Here is an 8,474-nt window from a genome sequence, read left to right as displayed (position 1 = left end):
TCTCAGTCACTGCCAGCGAGTTGATCCCAACTCAGTGGTGCTGACGAAGAAAACTGAAGACTATTGAATACCATGAACTGCCAAAAGCACCAACAAACTTATTTTTGAAGAAGTATAGCCCAGATGTTCCTTAGAAGCAAGGATGGCAAGACTTTGTCTCACGTACTTTGGACATATTATGAGGAGAGGCCAGTCCCTGGGGAAGGACATTGTGCTTGGTAGAGTAGAGGGGCAGCAGAATAGAGGAAGACCCTCAATTCGATGGATTGACTGCGTGGCTGCAACAATGGGCTCAGGCACAGAAACATGTGTGAGGATGGTGCCAGACCAGGCAGTGCTTCATTCTGTTGGACATAGGGTTAGGATGGGTCCGAACCGACTAGACAGCACCTGCATAACATGCCCCACAAATGAAGACGCTCTAAATGAATGAGTGAATGCGTTGACTTGCTTGCTCCAACCATTGCTAATAGTCTGCTAAATGTTGTTCCATACAGAAAACAACAGAGACTATAATATCACCAACACCACTCAGTCCACTGAAGTCTTACAGTTTTCCCAAATCTTTTGAAGAAATAGGTGTCTTTGAGTCAATTCTGGCGCATGACAGTCGGCACAACAGAAAGGAAGATTGCTTGGTCCCCTGCTTCTTCACCATGCCCAGCAGGTTATAGCTGATTGTTGCAGCGGTGCACCAACCGATCTCACCCAGCCTTTCCCTCGCCCTCCATAGCCCAACCCAAGGGCTTCCTCAGCAGTTGACCTTTCCTGATGACACGTCCAGTAGGAGCAAGCAGGACAGGTTCGGCTGTGATCCCTAACCGACACATTTTCTGAAAATGTCTAAAGGCCTTCTTCTCAGTCTGTCTTAGTCTGGCAGCTCTGCTTGAACCTGTTGACCATGGGTGACTCTACTGATATTTGAAATCTTTGCCACATAGCCTCCAGCATCACACCAACATACAGTACGAGAAAATGGCACAGAGTGGTGGTTAAAAGTAAGACAATCTTCCAAATGGGACTGAAGTCCTCCACACACCCATCACCGCGCCTATTCCCTCTGTCTCTTCCTAGCAGAGACCCCTATCCTGAAGTCAATTGCACATTGGGCTACTAACCATGAGGTCAGAAGTTTGCAACCTGCTGGCGAATGTCTGGGGAGAAAAAAGAAATGAGGCTGTCTGCTCCTACACAGATATACAGCCCCAGAAGCCCTTGGGAGCAGCTCTCTTCTGTTCTATAGGGTTACTATGATTGGAATCGACCATTTTTGGTTATCATTGCCATTCATGCTTTTATAATCTTACATAAAAATGTATACATTTATTTCTGGAGTTCCTGGGTTGTGCCAATCATCAACGACTTCATGGCTAACCGAGAAAGCTGCAATCTGAATTCACCTAGAGGTGCCTTGTCCGAAAGATCTGATGGTTGACTTCCTGGAGGTCACAATCATTGGAAACCCATGGGCCACCGGTTGACTCTGTCAGACATGAGTTGGAATTGGCTTGATGACAATTGTTTTTTTCTCTGAATGTTTGGTTTATGCCTGTCTACCTGTAAGCAGCTACCCCATCTTTATCTAATCATTTCACTTTTGTGTTTTCGATCAGGAGATAGAAGCCGTACCATTACTATATGCAAGAGGAAACTTATTCCGAAGAATGGTAAAATTCTAAAAATGATGTAAGTGAGATAAGAGAGTGGCTCAACAGCTGTGAAGAGAACTCTGAAGCAATGCCTGTGGTGGGGGGCGGTACCCCAGGAAGGCTGGGAAGGGGACCCCTTGCCAGGCTGGGTTGCAGAGCTCACGGGGGAAGGTGTGGTTGTAGCCGCACTGGATGGCAGAGAAGTCCGGTCCCCAGACACCAGGTCAAACAAATCCTTCAGCTCTTTCTTTTCATGTGCTGTCCTTGCTGAAATGCATGTCCCCGGCTGGTTCCATTTGTCCGTCTTAAGTGCCACCCACGCCACAAGGCCTTTCCTGACCACCTTTGTCCTTGAGTGTTTGCAGCTCCCCTGTACAAAGGTAGCTCCATCCTTCTCGGTTTAGGGTGCGGGTGGGGAGCGGAGGCCTCTGGTACCCCTAGACATGATCATTCGTGGAGAAGGCACCCTATAAGACCACGTCACCGAGCTCCCCAAAACAAGGTCTGGCAGGTACCCAGCAGGTATTCCAGTAAGGCTTGTGGACTGAATGAACGATGGAAAGCCGTTTAGGGATCCTGGGAGTAGCTAAAATCTTGCCACATGGGTGGGACCCCTGATCTTGTGTACAGAGGGGAGCCTGGGGTTGGGGTGTCAGGGTCCGGGTGGGAGGCAGGAAAACCCAAGGGTTGCTTTCTCTAACACTCCCAGGATGGGTATACTCAGCTACAAGGACAGTGCTTCCCGGCAGGAAACCTAGCCAGATGGATGGTTCCAGTATATCAGCTCTGCCACTTGAGGGTCAGCAGAGAGGTTGGGTGGCAGAAGCTGTGGACCTTGGCTTTGCCCTACTTTGGGCCAGCTGAGCAGAAGCTGGAAGGGTGTGACCTCTGGAGACAAACAGCTGCCACTTGGGTGAATCTCAGGGCACAGCATGGAGACTGACTTAAGCTTCTTCCTATCTTATTGCCCCGGCTGTATCCAGTCCCTTCCCTCCCTCCCTGCTAGCAGATCGCACCATCTCCCTGGAGGCCAAAAATGCCAGCCACTTGCTGAAATAGCCAAGGGTGTGTGTGTGTGTGTGTGTGTAAACCCCTGGAACAAAGAGAGTCCCGAATACTTGACCCTCCTGTGGCTTCTGCAAGATAGAGGCTGATCAGACAGACTAGTCTAGAACTCGTTGGCAGCTCTGCCACCCTGTGCATGAGGCTCCCATCTGTTGATTCAGGACTGTAACTCTAGGTTTCACCTTGTCCCAGGAAGCTAGAAGTGGGGCGGGGAGGGGGAGTTACAGGGAAGTAGAAGCCCACTCATTTTAAGAGCAAAACTTAGAAATGGCCCTCATCGGTTCTTTGTGCACCACACTGGCCAACAATTAGTCATGTGGCTCTACCGAGTTAAAGGAGCCTGGGGAATGGTGTCTTTATTGGAGTGACCCCATATGTCGTGCAAGCTCACGACTTCAGTCTAAATTGAGGGCAGGCAAAAGGGTCTCGGTGGGGCTGGAGTGAAGTGCTTTGCTGCTAGCCAAAAGGTCGGTGGTTCAAACCCAATTGTGTTAGGCTGAGTTGTCTAGAAAAACCAGCGACACTCATATTTATGTAAGAAAAAACTTTATATCAAGAAGTCATTTTATCTCATCCAACTGCAGTGTAGGAGTCTGATACTGGCTGCGGCCTCTGAAGAGGGCCCGCTGACTCACGTAGCGGCAGGCCGCAGAAAGGTAAAGCAGGGAGATCACGGGGGTGGGTGGGTTTGTGAGTGCAGAGTCACGTGGATCCAAGTCAGTGGGAACCTGGGAGGGCAATTACAGCTCCTAGGTTAGCCCCTGGGGTCAGTGGCCCAGAGGGTGTCACCCCTGGAGGCAGATACAGAATCCCAGCAGGCAGGACGGGTGAGGGGCAAGAAGAGAGGGAAGTTCTCATTGCCTCTCTTATTAAAAGGTCGTACCCTCAAGGAGGTATCACCAGGCTACCACCTAATTGGCAGGTTGGACCCCACCCCTCCTTCCACAGCACAAGTTGGCATAAAATCTACCCCCACACCACCTGGTGAGAAAGGTGGCCGTCAGGTTTCACCAAGATTCACCTGCCCCATGGAGCAGTTCTGTTCGATCAAATAGGGGTGCCCTAGTTAGAATCTTCTTGCTGGCAATGGCTTTTGAGGGCAAACAAAGGTCAGAGAGGGAGTCTTTCTGCGGACCCACAAAAGCAGTCATAAGCAATGTATCAATGAATGGCTGTGTTTCCATGACACTTTATTAGGAAAAGAGGCTGGATTTGGCCCACCGACCAGAGAGTACCCTCACATAGACAAGAAGCACGGACACTGGAGGTAAGCTAGCGGTTGGCAATACTTCTAATTGTCTTCCCAGCTTCCCTTGAAGCTAGGGCATGCTAACATAGTCCAGCTCCATCCTGTGGGGTCATGTGGAGGGGAAGTCAACTGGACAGGTTTTCTCTCTGTTGAAAATAGACGCTCCTGTGAAAGAGCAGAGCTCCCTGCTTCCTGCTTTGGAAGAGGCCACAGGAAGACACAGCCTTCAGAGTGGAGACAGCCATTTAGTAACTGCTATGGGTTGAATTATGCTCCCGCCTCCCCAAAAATAGGTCAACTGAAGTCAATATTGAGTAGTTATCCTTCATTTTGTGATAGGATAATCATTCTATGTATTGTAAAACCTAACTCATGATATTAATGAGACAGAATGCAATCTACAGGATAAGCTAGAATCTTGAGTCACTTCTGAGATATGAAAGAGATTTAAAAAGAGAGCAGAGATCAGAGGGGCCTGACTACCACCAAGAAAGAAGAGCTGGGAGTGGAGTGTGTCCTTTGGCCCCAGAGCCCTTCATTGTAAACAAGTTCCGGGCTAGACCGGCTTGTGCAGGCCAGAACCCTTTAAAGGTAACCTCATATAACCCAACCCTCCTTAAAGCCTCCTTGCACGATCACTTCTCCACCTCCTGCCTGTCGAGCAGAAGCCCGCTGCTTTTTCTAGTCTGAGAGTTGGACCCTAGGTCTAGTCTCTCTGCTCCTTACCTGGCCTGAGTGAACACACTTTCTTTCTCTCCTCATCTCAGTGTCTTCAGATTGGTCTCTGTGTCTCACCGGGAGGAAGGTACTGCATGACAGCAGCGACGCGGGACAAGGATGCTGAACAGGCTTCCGGAGGCAGATGCCTCGGAGGAAATTCACCGCTGCTGAGTTGATTCTGACTCAGAGAGCCCCGCAGGGCAGAGTAGAACTGACCCTGTGGGTTTCTGAGACTGTAAATCTTTACAGGAGCAGAACGCCTCATCTTTCTCCGGTAGGTTGGCTGGGGGTTTCCCCCTGTTGACTTTGCTGCTGGTAGGTTACCCACTATGCCACCAGGGCTCCTACTAGGAAGAATGGCCTGGTTATCTAGTTCCAAACTCAGCTCCAAAATGGAGCCTCATGGTTCGATCAGGAATCGATGCTGGGGATGGCTGAGAAGGCAGTGCTTCATTCTGTGGTCCGCGGAGTTGGCCGTGGACTCCATGACAGTTAACAATGTTGTTTCAGCCATCTCGGTCGCATCCAAATGCCAGGTGCCGCACAGCCCATCTTTGCTCCCCTCCCCGCCCAAGCGGATTCTTCTCTCCAGCTAGGCTGCCTTCCTTTTCCAGATTCAAAAAGTTAGTTGTTTTTCTCTCGCGACACGGCTCCCACAGGCAACAGCAATCATAATTCAAGAAGCTGGCCTCTACGAAGAGGCGTGCAGCCTCAGGTCAGGACTCGAGGCAGGCTTATTAACAACCTGCGAGGTGCAGGTGACAGCCTTGCTGGCTGACCGTGAGTGAGGAGGACTTGGCGCACTTGCTGATGAAGAGCAAGGATTGCGCCTTCAGGGCGGAGGACCACTCCCTGTCAGAAACCAGGATGGACCATCACGTGGGAACATCATGATAAACTGCCCAATGCTCACGGAAGTCGCAGTCAAGAGCTCAAACAACACATTGCGCTGTGGCGCAAGAGCCTCCTGAAAGTGTTGGAATGAGAGGACTGAGACGCCCCCACCTGAGCTCGGGTATGTTCAGTCTGTGCAAGGTAGACCCGGGGACCGAAGAAGAGCCGATCTTTCAAGGGAGTCAGGCAAAGAAAGACGCTTTGTGGTGGATGTCTTTCGTCTGAAGTTCCTCACACTGTGTAGCATGCATCCACAATGCCTTTCTTCTTACATTCCCCCGTCCCTTCCCTGAGGACACGTGGGTTGCCTCTGTCTTCCCGCGGTCAGGAATAGTGCAGTTTTCCACTTTGCTCCTACCCCTCTGTTCCTCTGTCCCTCAGGTCCTAGAGCTGGGCCGAGGGATGAAGTTTGGACACCTGGGTTGACCCATTTCTGTGTGCTTCAGGACTTCAGCCCCAAACCAAGCCCAGTCCTGGGGAGTCGACTCTGACTCACAGTGCCACCTCGGAGTCTCCGTGGAGTTTTCCTAACTGTCATCATCCCAGAAGCAGACTCCAGGCCTTCTCTTCCATGGTGACACTGGGTTGGAACTGCCAACCTTTAGGGGAGTCGTCAAAAGCAACTGAAGAGGGTTAAGAAAAAGCATTTCTTTTGAAACTCATTTTACTGGGGGCTCGTACAGCTCTGCTCACAATCCATCCATCCATCCATCCATTGTGTCTAGCACCTTTGTACATAGGTTGCCATCATCATTTTCAAAACGTTTTCTTTCTCCTTGCCCTCGATATCCATTCATCATTCCCCCCCCTCCCTTCCTTATGAACCCTTGATCATTTATAAATTATTATTTTTTTCAGGACTCCCTTCACCCACTAAGAAAAAGCATTTCTAAAAGGTGCGTATAGATCAGAAGAGTGTGTGGGCAGGGAGGCGGTGCTAGTCAAAACCAAGGTTTGGGGGGGTCTGGGGGCCTGGGGGTGGAACGGAGGAGAGAGGGACTTGACTGCAGGGGACATGCTCTCTTCTGCACCTTTGCTGCTTAAACAAGGGACTCCTGATAAGCACAGAGACATAGTTCCCAGCGCAGTTGGGCACCCTAAGGTTAAGAGACTCTTAGTAAAGGAGAATGGGGGGAAGGCAGAGCCTACCTGCGGGGGAGGGGCGGGGGGAAGCGAGCCGTTAAAATCCAATTGCCTTTTCAAAAAGGACTTCATTAAATTGCCTACATTACCAGGGAGCTCGGCGCAGAAAAGGCTAGAGGAATAATTTCTTTTTAATTGTCGATGCAGTTGGGAAGATATTAAATCGCAATTAAGTTCGTTTACTTACCAGGAGACCGAGCGTGAACACCCGGCGGGGGCCTCGCTCAGCCTTTGGAAAACAGGTCTTTTGGGGGAGCGATGGCTCCCTGCGGACCTCGCCGCAGTTTTGCAGCTGGTTTGGCTTCTTTGGCGCGCCCTCTGGTGACCATGCGGGGGAGGTCGGGTCACCGTCCCCGCTGGGCACTTGGGCTGGGGAGCTGAGGGAGGGGGCACCGAGCTCCACAAGCCAGGTAGGTGTTTAAGGGAGATGGGCCCTTCTGAAAATGAGCACCTGTAGTGCGTTATGGAAGTGGGGGGCCCGTGGCTGAGCTCCTGGTTGCTAACTGCAACGTTGGTGGTTGACATGCTCCACGCCCAAGACCTGGAGGTCTGCTCCCATCAAGACTCCAGGCAGGGAACACCACGGGAACCCATCTGCTCTGTCCTGTGGAGTCACTGTGAGTGGGGACCACCTGGACAGCCCCCATCAACAACTATGGGATGTGGTCAAGAAAGCAGCCAAACAACGCATTGTAGGGACACCCCCCCCCCCCCAAAGTGTGACAGCAGCCGCGGAGGAGCAGAGCAGGCATCTCAGAGGGAGCAGCGAGGATTCAGCATCCAGAGAGCTTTCTACGCTTGGACATTGAGGGGATGTGTCCACGCATCTCTAAATCAGGCCAAGGCCAGTCGGCACAAGGCAGAAGCCAGACATATCTCCACCTTCCATTTTTCATCACCCTATTCTGACACCAATCATTTCTCCCATGGCATTTAATTTTTCTGCTGTGTTCAACCACAAGGGTTTGCTTGGGGTGGGGGTGGAGTGGGGGCTTGAATGGGGAGACCTAGTCCTCAGATCTTTCGCCTCCAATGAGCTGCTTGCTTTGGCTCACTCTCCCTTACGATTGTAAGCTGGTTGGTTCTGGGAACAACGTCCTTCCAGGGCCATGTCCAGTAGAAGGGATTGTAACTACGCTCCTGATAGTTCAACCAAAAAGACTGGAACCAGGTCCCCGAGGTTGGAGTGGCTTGGTCATGAATGGGATGCTCTAATGGCCTGAGTGCAGGTCTCCCACGAGCCACCTAGATCAGCAATCGGAGGAAACGTCTCTCAGAAGCTAAGAGATTTGGGCACGGCTGCCAAGCTGCTATTTAGAGAAACATGGAAACAATTACCCAAGAGGTGGCAAGGCCTTCTACCCTGGTGGGACAGTTACATAATCTCTTGCGTCCTGGAGATGTTTCCACCACCACTGGATCCACAGAACTTTCCACCCATTGGCCTGTGATCTTCCTGTATTTGGTATTATTGCATGTGTTCCATGAGCCTGAAGAGGAATTCATGGGCTAATATCAGACTTATGGGCTAATGTCAAACTTACGGGCTTGATTTGGGCTGGGCTGGGATATTTTTTTAATCGTTTTATTAGGGGCTCATCATACAACTCTTATCACAATCCATACATACATCAATTGTGTAAAGCACATTTGTGCTTTCATTGCCCTCATCATTCTCAAAACATTTGCTCTCCACCTAAGCCCCTGGCATCAGCTCCTCCTTTTTCCCCCTCCCTCATGAACCCTTGATAATT

This window comes from Echinops telfairi, unplaced genomic scaffold (assembly GCF_000313985.2).
Source record: "Echinops telfairi isolate 266 unplaced genomic scaffold, ASM31398v2 ScPeMD7_5;HRSCAF=22, whole genome shotgun sequence".
Taxonomy (NCBI): domain Eukaryota; kingdom Metazoa; phylum Chordata; class Mammalia; order Afrosoricida; family Tenrecidae; genus Echinops; species Echinops telfairi.
This window is presented reverse-complemented; position numbering follows the sequence as displayed.